The 13,399-nt window shown below is 44.6% G+C and overlaps 1 non-coding gene across 1 annotated transcript; it reads left to right on the forward strand.

Moving 5' to 3' along the window:
• Positions 1-11,291: 11,291 nt before the first annotated feature.
• Positions 11,292-11,366, forward strand: Trnat-ugu (transfer RNA threonine (anticodon UGU)). The gene has a single exon. It is a non-coding gene; the product is annotated as a tRNA-Thr (tRNA).
• The last annotated feature ends 2,033 nt before the right edge of the window (positions 11,367-13,399 follow it).

The following is a 13,399-nucleotide window of genomic DNA, read 5'->3' on the forward strand; positions in this document are numbered from 1 at the left end:
TGAGGTAAGTGATTCATGAAAGGTATAGGTTATTGTTAGTCAGAGCCATTCTTTTGTGGGGATTATTGAAACTCAGACTGCGTTGCGCTAAAAATATTGAGTGTCATTTTAGTGATAATCAGAATAAGTAAAGAGAGAAATGTCTGAGTACGTTCAGTTTTGCTCAGCTGCTTGAAAATCAAATAATGTAAGAGGTTTTCCAGCACTGTCATTCATAAATTTTTCAAAGGGGACGTTTCAAACATCGCACTGCGCTGGCATGGAGAATACAGCGTGACAAGTCACATCCCACGTACACTGAGATGACAAGTCATGGGATACCTCCTATATCGTGTCGGACCTCCTTTTGCCCGATGTAGTGCAGCAACTCGACATGGCGTGGACCCAAAAAGTCGTTGGAAGCACCCTGCAGGAATACTGATCCATGCTGCCTCTACAGCCGTCCCTACGGTCGAAAGTGTTGCCGGTACAGGATTTTGTGGACGACTGACCTCTTTATTATGTCCCATAAATGTTCGATTGGATCCGTGTCGGGCGATCTGGGTAGCCAAACCGTTCTTTCGAAGTGTCCAGAATATTCTTCAAACCAATCGCCAACAGTTGTGGCCCGGTGACATGGCGCGCTGTCAGGCATAAAAATTCCATCGTTCTTTGGGAACGTGAAGTCCAAGAACGGCTGCAGACATAACCGTGTCTAGTCAATGATCGGTCCAGTTGAACCAGAGGACCCAATTCCATTCCCTGTAAACACAGCTTACACCATTATGAAGCCATCTCCAGCTAACACAGTGCTTTGTTGACAACTTGGGCCGATGGCTTCGTGGGATCTCGAACCATTCTATTAGCTCTTACCAACTGAAGTCGGGACTCATCGGGCCAAACCACGGTTGCAAAGGCACTCGCGTCAGTCGTCTGCTGCCGTAGCCAACTAACACCAAATTTTTCGAACTGCCCTAATAGATATGTTAACCGTAACTCCCACATTGACTTCTGCGATTGCTTCACGCAGTGTTGCTTGTCTGTTAGCACTGACAACTCTATGCAAACGCCGCTGCTCCTGGTCGTTATTGAAGACCGTTGTCCACTGCGCTGCCCGCGGTGAGAGGTAATCCCTAAAGCTTGATATTCTCGGTACACTCATGGCACTGTGGGCCTCGGACTACTGAATTTCCAAACGATTTCCGAAACACAATGTCCCATGCGTCTACCTCCAACTACCATTCCGCGTTCAAAGTCTGTTAATTCCTGTCGTGAGCCCATAATTGCGTTGAAACCTTTTCACCTGAATCACTTAAGAAAAATGACAGCTTCGTCAATGTATTGCCCTTTCATACCTTGTGTACGCGATACTACCGCCATCTGTATATGTCAATACGCTATCCTAAGACTTTGTCATCTCAGTGTATTTCGTGAACGGCTGTATGTTCGTTGTAGCAATGATCCAGTAACTGTTTTCGTATCGCGGTAGCGTGTTCTCATTAACTACGGAGTGGAGCTCAGAAGGAAATGAACATCTTATACATCTCTGTAGAGAAAAGTGGGAATTGTAGAAACCTCAGGACGATATTTATCACACAAAAACAACACAAAAATGGTTACTGGCAATGGTGTCGGTTTCGAAACTGATGAAGCTAAGAACAATATGCAAAGTTACATGACAATCGTTGGTATACTTTGGATATCTTGAATAGATTCATCAGACTCCTAAAGGAATCTCTAGCTGCCAGAAAGCGGAACGTTTTTTACAGCCAGACTCTACAAAATATTGCAGTTGGACAGTTTGTGTCTATTAGTCGTAGTTCAAATAGAACAGACATTCAAAGTTTTGGAACGGCATCCGATAAAAATTTTCTAACTGTCCAGTTCTGCCAACATGCGATTCACTGAAAAGGTTGTTTCCGCCGACTTTAGTCTGCGTTTTTACACTAGTACTGCACATGGACGATGGCTTTTGCTCTTTTTAAAGGACGGCACAGCAGAATAAGTGCGGAACTTGCTATCTTGATTCGCTGCAGCTGTGACCCTGCATGCGCACCAACCGGAATTGGTGGCGCAGCGCGGCGCGGCTATTTCAAACTCAGGGCGAGCGAACTCTCCGCTTCCTTTGATGTACCGACAACAGGCGGGGTGTGTTTGGCGAGGCACGCTCAATGTAGACGCGCCTTAACGTTTTCAGATATTTGTTTGGATGCTTTGACATTATATATAGCTCTGTAAACGAATCTCCGCTGGCGAGAAAGAGAAATGGATAGTTTACGATCATAAAACATATCGATACAGACAGCAATATACCTCGCCCGTACAAAAATGTTCGGAACTGGATTAATAAAAAAATAGAGAAAAGTTGCGATAATGGTTTTCAGTACCTCGGGTGTTCCACATAGTCTCTCCCAACTTGAGCAAACCGTACTGTACGCTCAATAACCATGTTGAGATATACACTCCTGGAAATTGAAATAAGAACACCGTGAATTCATTGTCCCAGGAAGGGGAAACTTTATTGACACATTCCTGGGGTCAGACACATCACATGATCACACTGACAGAACCACAGGCACATAGACACAGGCAACAGAGCATGCACAATGTCGGCACTAGTACAGTGTATATCCACCTTTCGCAGCAATGCAGGCTGCTATTCTCCCATGGAGACGATCGTAGAGATGCTGGATGTAGTCCTGTGGAACGGCTTGCCATGCCATTTCCACCTGGCGCCTCAGCTGGACCAGCGTTCGTGCTGGACGTGCAGACCGCGTGAGACGACGCTTCATCCAGTCCCAAACATGCTCAATGGGGGACAGATCCGGAGATCTTGCTGGCCAGGGTAGTTGACTTACACCTTCTAGAGCACGTTGGGTGGCACGGGATACATGCGGACGTGCATTGTCCTGTTGGAACAGCAAGTTCCCTTGCCGGTCTAGGAATGGTAGAACGATGGGTTCGATGACGGTTTGGATGTACCGTGCACTATTCAGTGTCCCCTCGACGATCACCAGTGGTGTACGGCCAGTGTAGGAGATCGCTCCCCACACCATGATGCCGGGTGTTGGCCCTGTGTGCCTCGGTCGTATGCAGTCCTGATTGTGGCGCTCACCTGCACGGCGCCAAACACGCATACGACCATCATTGGCACCAAGGCAGAAGCGACTCTCATCGCTGAAGACGACACGTCTCTATTCGTCCCTCCATTCACGCCTGTCGCGACACCACTGGAGGCGGGCTGCACGATGTTGGGGCGTTAGCGGAAGACGGCCTAACGGTGTGCGGGACCGTAGCCCAGCTTCATGGAGACGGTTGCGAATGGTCCTCGCCGATACCCCAGGAGCAACAGTGTCCCTAATTTGCTGGGAAGTGGCGGTGCGGTCCACTACGGCACTGCGTAGGATCCTACGGTCTTGGCGTGCATCCGTGCGTCGCTGCGGTCCGGTCCCAGGTCGACGGGCACGTGCACCTTCCGCCGACCACTGGCGACAACATCGATGTACTGTGGAGACCTCACGCCCCACGTGTTGAGCAATTCGGCGGTACGTCCACCCGGCCTCCCGCATGCCCACTATACGCCCTCGCTCAAAGTCCGTCAACTGCACATACGGTTCACGTCCACGCTGTCGCGGCATGCTACCAGTGTTAAAGACTGCGATGGAGCTCCGTATGCCACGGCAAACTGGCTGACACTGACGGCGGCGGTGCACAAATGCTGCGCAGCTAGCGCCATTCGACGGCCAACACCGCGGTTCCTGGTGTGTCCGCTGTGCCGTGCGTGTGATCATTGCTTGTACAGCCCTCTCGCAGTGTCCGGAGCAAGTATGGTGGGTCTGACACACCGGTGTCAATGTGTTCTTTTTTCCATTTCCAGGAGTGTAATTTAAAGAATCGTTTATCTATTACTGAAGGAAAGTCAATCGCAGCACCTTGCAATAGGTTTTTTAGTCCTGACCTAACCTGATATTATGAAAATTCTATTTTTGTTATGCACAAGACATGCTTTTAACAGCACAATATTGCTCACTGCTTGTTGAATCTGCAGATATCAAATAAAACTTCTGAAACTGTATTTAAGGCTTCATGCAAGAAGTCCATATTTTTAATATTGAAACCAGTTAAACTCAGCACACCGTATTTTGCTACTATGAACTGAGGGTCCATAATGACTAAAGGTAATAGGTTTCATGGACACCTAGTCCTTCTGCTAATTGCAAAATAGCGTCAAGTGTCAACGAGGCACGTTATGATAGAGTATCAAAATTCAGTTAAAGAACTTTTTCGTAAAAGTAATGTTAATTCAACCAATCCTAGAAAACAAAGTAGCATGTTTTGTAGAAACAACTGTCATCCAAACGCAAAAGGTGAATTTACACACATAATGAAAATGGATGGACGTATGGATGCACGTATGGATATTCCACATCTCCTCCTAATCTACTAGACCGATTTCATCAAACTTACTGTATGTTTTACTTACTGTATGGAAACAAGCGCTGTTGTGGTAAGAACCACCTACCCAACAAAGTGGTGCTGATGGGGTCCCAGTATGTGAGACTGTGAGCACTTAGTTACTTGCAACGAACTTTACACATAATTTGAAACATTTACGAAATTTTTTATCGCTTACAGTCCCCACAAAATGACGAAAGGGAAAAAATTTATTGCTCCCGGTACTATATTTATACTTTTCATGCAGTAAAACTGCCGCATAAGGCATGACGTTTTAATTTTTACTGCTAAGTGTATTCGTGACACATTTTCCTAACAGACTACACATATGCGACTAAATGTACTTGCAAAATTATATCACTGCACAACACATAGTTCAGAAAATGACGACATGAACACTGAACTGCGTGAGAACGAAACTGGAGGGCGAAATTCGCTAGAGATATATGCTCGTCTAGAAGCTAGCAGCGTCACCTGGCGAGGAAAGACTGCTAGTCAGACACACGCACGCTGTATGTAGTAACCATGGAGGTAAGAATAAGAGGAGATGGCGCTACGTATCCCAGCCGTACTGCGTTTTGAAGCCATGGGGGCGTGGCTCGCTGCCATGACACTCTCACCAAAACATTGCCAGTGTGCTATAGCGCTGCGTGTATTACAGTAGCTAATTGCACCATATACGCATGTAACGTCTTCAGATTGGTTGTTTCAAAGTTGCTTGCTTTGCAAAACTGAATTTTTGTCATTGCTGTTTGTGTTAATTGTTTTGCGCTGCTGCATTGCCTCGTCCCTTGGTATATATATCTGAGCTCAGTAGATTTAAGTTAGCTTAAGAGGGGGTAGACTATATAAGAAACTAACTATGATGGATTGGAAGAAATACATTGAGAAGCTATAAGAAAATTGTTTGGCCAAAAAAAAAGTAGTGTACAGTGGAGAAAAACTATTTTTGAAAAAGGATGTGAACAGAATACAGAAAGCATGCTTGGATAGGATTTTTTTTGGCTGGAGCAAATGTCGAAATAAGAGGAACGATCTATGGAATGAAGTTTTGGGTTGGACTGCAGTACCAAATGTTACACTGAAAAAAATTCCTGTCCTTTCCTTTTGTGTTATCCCACTATGTGTTTGTGTACCCTTGTGTATTTGTTTTCTTCCTGTCTCTGTGTAGTTTCATAGAATTTTTTCTTCTTCTAATACTAAGCTACATTCACTATGATGAGGAATACTGTTATCCTCAAATATAATTGGCATTAATAATATGTTATTTACCTTGTAAATATGCTTAGACATTATTTATTCTGTTTTGTTTTAATGCTCATGTCTGAAGTTGATGTTTCAAAATTTATTCTGATCTTTTACGTATCTACTTATCTCATAATTCCTGTAACACTGATGTATATGTTTATTTCTATTATTTTGTAAAGCCTGTATTACTACAAATGTTATCTGTATTATTATGTTTTTAATGATGTATTTTGTACCTTTGTTATTGTATTCTTATGTTATAAAATTGTAATTGACACCAGTTCATCAAATTAAGTAACTTGTATGTTACATTTCACTGCACACGTTTCTGTTGGTCATAGTATATGGACAATATGTGAGAAGTAGGGACTGTTAGTGTTTGCACGTGTGTTGATGATTCAGCAAGGGACTGGATAACAGCATTGCTGGTTCTAAGGATAATTCCAAAAACTTTGTGAGTGCACAAGTGGTGGTTATGGACTTGCTATATTATCCGCAAGACTCTTCAATGGTGATTGTGCACCTGCACAGTCACAACAGATGGCTGCTGGCCGTCTCTACCAGGACTACAGTGGGTCTACCAATATTCTTCAAAACGTCGAATGACTCTGCTGTGGGTTTGCTCTGTTGTGGCCCATTACCTGTCAGCATGTCAAGAGTCAGCACTGTCTTTTTGTTGGAAGGACAACACTATTTCTTCAAGACTGCATGGAAATCCACTACTTCCGTGTGCATTGTCTTTTACTGCTCAGACTTTGAGAAAAACACTGCAATTTTACTGTAATGAACAATCTGGACTGTCTTTATGGACTGTGAGAAAATTTTAGCTTTTGACCAACATTGTATCAATAAGTGTGTGCATTTGATATCTTTGTTATTGTAATTGTGAAAAATTTTATCAAATCATTATTGGCCACTGCCCAAAACAATTTGTAAAATTTTTTGTGGGGAGCATGGGGGCTATGTAAGTAGGCTGTTTAGGTTCTTATATTGGTAACGCCGCCGCCACGTAGCGCTCTCTGTATGAAAATCACTGGCTGTGCTGTGTGCAGTCTGTGGCTAGTTTGCATTGTTGTCTGCCATTGTAGTGTTGGGCAGCTGGATGTGAACAGCGCGTAGCGTTGCGCAGTTGGAGGTGAGCCGCCAGCAGTGGTGGATGTGGGGAGAGAGATGGCGGAGTTTTGAAATTTGTAATACTGGATGGCATGAACTGCTATATATATTATGATTATTAAGGTAAATACATTGTTTGTTCTCTATTAAAATCTTTCATTTGCTAACTATGCCTATCAGTAGTTAGTGCCTTCTGTAGTTTGAATCTTTTATTTAGCTGGCAGTAGTGGCGCTCGCTGTATTGCAGTAGCTTGAGTAACGAAGATTTTTGTGAGGTAAGTGATTTGTGAAAGGTACAGGTTAATGTTTGTCAGGGCCATTCCTTTGTAGGGATTTCTGAAAGTCAGATTGCGTTGCGCTAAAAAAAAAAAATATTGTGTGTCAGCTTAAGCACAGCCATGTAAAATTTTTCTAAGGGGACGTTTCAAAAATAAAATCTCGTAAAGGCGGAATTCCGCGTTTCTTCTGATTAAAAATAGTTTTTAATGTAATATTACGAATAGCTAGCCTTCAATGTAAACGATACAATTTTGTTAACTCAGTAATAAACGTGTATCACAAACTAAATAACAGAAACTGAAAACTGAGTTAGCTATACCCTCCCCCCTCCAAAGCCCCATAAATACATCTTGTTTGTAATACGTACTGGGACATTTCAGTTACGTTACACTACTGGGAAACACTGTTCATTACCACAAATATTTACTGAAATACGGTACATAGAATGGCAAATCTACACAGTGTCCTATTTAGGCCTATACTTTACGCCAGTTAATGTAGTGTTAACTTTTAATTTGGTACATGATGAAGACAAAGTGAGTTACTCAACACTTCGATTATCGACGATACGTACGTATTATACTGAAACGTGAACTTGAAAATTAAGAATTTAATTCTTTGAATTAACATGCCTTTTGCAAATGTTTTGGGTGTGTAGGGAAAACTGATGGTACAGCATTTTCTCGGAGCCTTACTGTTGAAAGGGAAGTTCAGTCTATGTCCTCTTCTCCGAAATGCTGAGAACATATAGTGCTCCATTTAGACGCACGCCAATTCTTCCTCCTCACGGCATTCTCCCACAGAGCTTTCCGACTTTCATTTTTGGGAAATCTAAAATCATACAGGAGAAAAACATGCTATAGTACAAGTACCGATGTAGCACACGTTCATTCACATGAAGTTGTAAAATCACACTTAACGAAACAACTTACACATGAAATGTTATTCCCTTCGATTTCGCATCACAATCAGAACGATTCGTACATCCGAACACCACACAAGTCACCATAGTAGCGCAAAATCCTTCCAAAAGCGAGCGACAAACCTATGCACACAAGCTTACAGCAGCAATGTTTTGGTCGGATTGAGATGGCTACCCTCGGCTTCACATAGCTTCACAGCTGTGACGTCACGGCGTCTCCCTCTATTTTTACCTCCATGGTAGTAACAGTGAGCGCTGTCCGGGTGTAGTATGGGGAAGGCGCGCGATGTATCTGAGTTTGACCGGCGGCAGATTTTGATGGCCTGGAGGCTCGGCACGAGCCTTTCGGAAACTGCACGACTTGTTGGGTGTTCGAGGAGTGCTGTGGTGATTGTCCTCAACACGTGGCAAAACCGAGGTGAAATCACGTCCAGACGTCGTGGGGTTGGGCGGTCACCTCTCATTACAGATGTTGAAGTCTTCGGCTGGACAGATTGGTAAAACAGGATAGGCGGCGAACTGTGACGAAACTAACATCAGACTTTAATGCTCGACAGAGCACAAGTGTGTCTGGACACACCATGCACCGAACACCCCTAACAATCTGCTAATGTTAACTTCGCGACATCGACAACTACGACTGGAATGGGCATGTGACCATCGGCGCTGTTGCATGTTTTGATGAATCCCGACACCTTCTTCATCACGCCGACGGGAGGGCGCGAATCCGTAATATTCCAGGGAAACAGCCCCTTGACGTCCGTACTGCGGGACGGAGACAAGGTGGCGGCGGCTCCATTACGCTCTGGGGAACTTCCACGTGAGCATCTGTGGGTCCAGTGGAGCTCGTGCAGGGCACCATGACGGCCAAGGAGTATCGTACACTGGTTGTAGACTCCATACACCCGATCACGATGATCATATTTTCCGACAGCAGTGGCATTTTTCAGCAAGATAATGCACCACGTCACAAGGCCAGGAGTGTGATGGAGTGGTTCGAGGAACACAGTGGCGAGTTCCAGTGACATGCGAGCGCCCCAGCTCGCCAAATCTGAAGCCGATCGAACACGTCTGGGATGTGATTGAACACGGCGTTAGTGCTTATCGCCTCCCTGAAATTTACTGGAAGTAGGCGACTTGTGTGTGCAGAATTGGTGCCAACTCCCTCCAGCTAGCTACCAAAGCGTCATTGCTTCCATGCCACGAAACATCATCGCTGCTATCCGTGCCAAAAGTGGTCGTACCGGCTATTAGGCAAATGGTTATAATGTTCTAGCTGATCAGTGTAGATGAAATATGTGTGACATTTGCAAATACTATCTGAGTACCCAGCGTTGCCCAGATATGTATTTATTTCAGTTCTATTAATTCATCTTCTTGTCCCCCCTCCCTCTCTGTCTGTCTACTCCTTCCCTCTGTCTCCATCTGCTTCTAGTCCCCTCTGTCCATCTCCTGGTCCCCTCTTGAGTCCATCTCTTCCTGCCCAGTCTGTCTCCTCCTCGGTCGCTATATCACCTCCTCCCCATTCTCTCTGTGCCCATCCCCTCTCTCTGTCCACCTCCTCTTCCCTCTCTGCCCATCTCCTCTTTTCTTGCTCTGGCCATATTCTCCTCCTCCTGTCTCAGCCAATCTCCTCTGCCCTGACTCTCAATCCATCTTCACCTCCCCTTCTCTTGTCCATCTCCTCCTCTCCCCTCTCTTTGCCTATCTTCTCCTCTCCTTCTCTCTTTCCATCTGCTCCTCTCCTCTCTCTCTGTCTGTCTCCTCCTCGCTTTCTCTGTTCATTACCCTCTCCCCCCACTCTGTCTATCTCCTTTTCCCTCATATCTGTGTCCACGTCCTCCTTCCCCTTTCTGTCTCCACACTGTCACCTCCACCTCAATAGAAGGTATTAGAATTACATTAATACCTTCAGCTGCTAACGGGCGTTGATATATATCAACAGGGACAGGTGAAAATGTGTGCCCTGACCAGGACTTGAACCCAGGATCTCCTGCTTAGATGGCAGACGCTATCCATCTAAGCCACCGAGGGCACAGAGGATAGCGCGACTGCAGGGACTATCTCGCGCACGCCTCCCGCGAGACCCACATTCTCACGTTGTATATCCACACACTACATTCGTAGTGTCCCACCCCAACACACTCATCACTCGTCGAAGACATTCTTACCAAGTCCCGTAAGAGTTCGGGGAATGTGTGTGCATCCGCACAGAACAAGAAGGTCATGGCTGGTGTCGCCAGAGCTATATACTTATATGGATACCGTGGTGTGCGTACTGTAAGACCTTCGGTACACACACCATCAGATTATTTGACTTGTCGCTCTAACGAAGTAGGCGAGTGTCAGCAATATGTCTCGTGGTCTTATCGTGGCGTGTTTATCTTCTGCCGTTAGGTCAGACGATAGAAATGCCACTTGCACGCTTAGAGTAGCAGATTGACGGTGACCAACTTTAAACAGAACTTGATTAATTTTCACACACATTTATTAAAATAATAACAAGCATAAAAATTACTGAACTTGGTTCTGGATGCTATTTACAATTGACAATCTGAAGTTCCTTTGGTACTGGTATCTTAATCTTATTCTCCATATACCTCTGATACCTGACAAAAGTGTCTGTACATTTATCTTCATGGCTATGTACAGGAATATGGTAATCTTATTAAGCGCAGACTGAAACTTGACTATAGACTGGTACAGACAAATGTAGAACTCATACAGACTGGTACAGACAAATGCAGACTGGTACAGACTGGTGCAGACAAATGCAGACTGACTAATCGGAGGTCTGTATACTCATTATAATACCTCGCGCGTTCATGTATCACTGCGCGAGTGTGATCCGCGAGGAGAAAAGGTTCTACATTAGCAGCAATCTCATTGGCTGCGTTACATATTAATATGCAGATCAGCGGAAGCAGAATTTGGTCCGTCTCTATGGCAGCGCCATCTCGTAGTGCGGAGACGGACGAGCGCTGCGCCTGCGCTGTTGTGCTTAGCGGGGCGCGTTCTAGTGGGAAAGTGTGTACGTGCTGACTACGCGGAACTATGTACACAACAGATACGGTGTCTGTTCTTTTGGACATGACCGACAGAACAGACACCATTGATGACCTGCAGCCGTCTAGAACGAAATTAGAATTACATTAATATCTTCAGCTGCTAACGGGCGTTAATGAGTATGTTGGGGTGGGACACTACAAATGTAGTGTGTGGACATACAACGTGAGAATGTGGGTCTCGCGGGAGGCGTGCGCGAGATAGTTCCTGCAGTCGCGCTATGCTCCATGCCCTCGGTGGCTCAGATGGATAGAGTGTCTGCCATGTAAGCAGGAGATCCCGGGTTCGAGTCCCGGTTGGGGCACACATTTTCACCTGTCCCTATTGATATATATCAACGCCTGTTAGCAGTTGAAGGTATTAATGTAATTCTAATTTCGTTCTAGACAGCTGCATGTCATCAATGGTGTCTGAAAGAACACACCATATCCATATAAGTCAATAGAAGGTGGCTGGTTCTTACCTGTGTATAAAGTTTGGTTGAAATCGATCCAGGGGTTTAGAAGGAGTTTTATACCTGTGGCTTTACTCACAAAGAGCGCTTGTCACATATATTTCACAGGTATTTGCGCACACATTTCATCTGTATCTTCAGCGAATTTAGTCCTGTAGTTCTGTTTTCGCGCAGCTCTATCTTTACGACGTCGTATCTCCAGAACTATGAGTTGTACAATGACATAATTTTGTAGGTTCATTCAGCGAAATATGTGGATACTGTCAGCAAAAGTGTTGCGAATAGAGTTAGTACCAAAGACGAAAAAAATTTAAACGTCATGCACGATGCGGCAGTCCTACGTAAGTGATTTTTACCCCCACAGCACTTATTTCCACACAGTAAGTGACATGTGTACCGAGTTTGGTTGAAATCGGTCCAGTGGTTTAGGAAGAGATGTGAAACATTCATACACACATTTTTATGATATGCTTGGATATGTGAAGTACGTATGACGTGTGTATATGAGCAAATCCGTTGGTGGGAATCACCTCTTATACCCTTGGATGGATTTCAACCATATTACTTTACTAGCCGGTAAGAAAAACAATGTGGGTAAGAATCAACAACCTACCATTGTACTGGGGTGGAGGTGGTAACATGGAGAGACAAGGGGAAGAGAGGACATGGACACAGATATGACGGAGGAGGAGATGGGCAGAGTGAGGTGAAGGGGAGAACAGACAGATAAAGGGAAGAGGGAGAGAGATTAAGAGGAAGGGATGGGAAAAGGAAGGAAAGGGGAAAAGATGAACAGAGAGAGGCGGAAGCAAGAGATGGACTGAGAGAGGGTTGAGGAGGAGGAAATGGGCAGAGAAAGGGAACAAGAGATGGGTAGAGAGATGGGGGAGCGGGTTGTGAACTGAGAGAGGGGGGGAAGACGAGATGGATTGGGGGAGGAGGAGGAAATGAGGGAGAGGAGGAAATGGATTGAGAGAGGGAGAAGAAGAGAGGGACTGGGACAGGAGTGACGAGGAAGAGGACAGAGAAAGGGAAGAGAAGGTGGGCAGAGAAAGAGCAAGGAGCAGGTGCACGGAGAAAGGAAAGAGGGGGATATGGACAGAGAGATGGGGTAGGAGTAGATGGATTAATAGAACTGGAAATAAGACATACCTGGGTAACTCAAGGTACACAGGTATTTATTTATAAAATGTTAATAACAACATCAAATCCTCCATAACTGTACAAATATTATAGATTCGTAAAATCTAAGTACATTTTTGGAATCAGTACAAAATTCCCTTGAAGATGAGATTTATGGAACATCATTCAACAGTTATTTTAAATTTCATAAAAATTGACAGGAATGGGGGAAAGAAATACAGTAGAGGAAGAATGGGTAGCTTTGAGGGATGAAGTAGTGAAGGCAGCAGAGGATCAGGTAGGTAAAAAGACGAGGACTAGTAGAAATCCTTGGGTAACAGAAGAAATATTGAATTTAATTGATGAAAGGAGAAAATATAAAAATGCAGTAAATGAAGCAGGCAAAAAGGAATACAAACGTCTCAACAATGAGATCGACAGGAAGTGCAAAATGGCTAAGCAGGGATGGCTAGAGGACAAATGTAAGGATGTAGAGGCTTATTTCACTAGGGGTAAGATAGATACTGCCTACAGGAAAATTAAAGAGACCTTTGGAGGAAAGAGAACCACTTGTATGAACCACTTGTATGAATATCAAGAGCTCAGATGGAAACCCAGTTCTAAGCAAACAAGGGAAAGCAGAAAGGTGGAAGGAGTATATAGAGGGTCTATACAAGGGCGATGTATTTGAGATCAATATTATGGAAATGGAAGAGGATATAGAGGAAGATGAAATGGGAGAGATGATACTGCGTGAAGAG

This window comes from Schistocerca cancellata, chromosome 9 (genome assembly GCF_023864275.1).
Source record: "Schistocerca cancellata isolate TAMUIC-IGC-003103 chromosome 9, iqSchCanc2.1, whole genome shotgun sequence".
Taxonomy (NCBI): domain Eukaryota; kingdom Metazoa; phylum Arthropoda; class Insecta; order Orthoptera; family Acrididae; genus Schistocerca; species Schistocerca cancellata.